We start from the raw sequence: 550 nt of genomic DNA, 5'->3' as shown, positions 1-550 counted from the left end.
TATCAGTCTCAAAACCTTTAATTAAATAATGAATTTGCTTACTTCTAATCATGCTGCATTAATCTTCTTAGTTTTGCCCTTACATCAGTCAGGCAAGGCTAGGCTATATTGTGAAGTGAAGTCACTCAGTTGTGTACAACTCTTTGTGACCCTATGGTCTGTAGCCTTCCAGGCTCCTCCATCCATGGGATTTTCAAAGCAAGAGTACTGGAGTGGGTTGCCGTTTCCTTCTCCAGAGGATCTTCCCAGCCCAGGGATCGAACCTGGGTCTCCCGCATTGTAGGCAGATGCTTTACCATCTGAGCCACCAGGGAAGTCACCAGGCTATATTGTAGTAATAAATAAATACTCAAAGGCCAAACATAGCGATGTTTGTTTCTCATCAGTGTCTGCAGCCTTTCTTCACTGGGTTCCCATGTGTAGATGTGTCCCAGTGCGTGGACGATCCTCCATTCTGGGGCTTCCACATGTGCCCAGGCAGGAGAAGGAGGCTGGCTACTTGAATGCACCAGCTTTTAAGAGTCCTTCATTTATTTTCTTTCTTTTTCTA

General features: G+C 45.1%; 1 non-coding gene across 1 annotated transcript; it reads right to left on the bottom strand.

The window, feature by feature from the left end:
* Nucleotides 1-242: 242 nt before the first annotated feature.
* Nucleotides 243-314, bottom strand: TRNAC-ACA (transfer RNA cysteine (anticodon ACA)). Its single transcript has one exon. It is a non-coding gene; the product is annotated as a tRNA-Cys (tRNA).
* Nucleotides 315-550: the final 236 nt, after the last annotated feature.

This window comes from Odocoileus virginianus, chromosome 19 (assembly GCF_023699985.2).
Source record: "Odocoileus virginianus isolate 20LAN1187 ecotype Illinois chromosome 19, Ovbor_1.2, whole genome shotgun sequence".
Lineage (NCBI taxonomy): Eukaryota > Metazoa > Chordata > Mammalia > Artiodactyla > Cervidae > Odocoileus > Odocoileus virginianus.
This window is presented reverse-complemented; position numbering and strand designations above follow the sequence as displayed.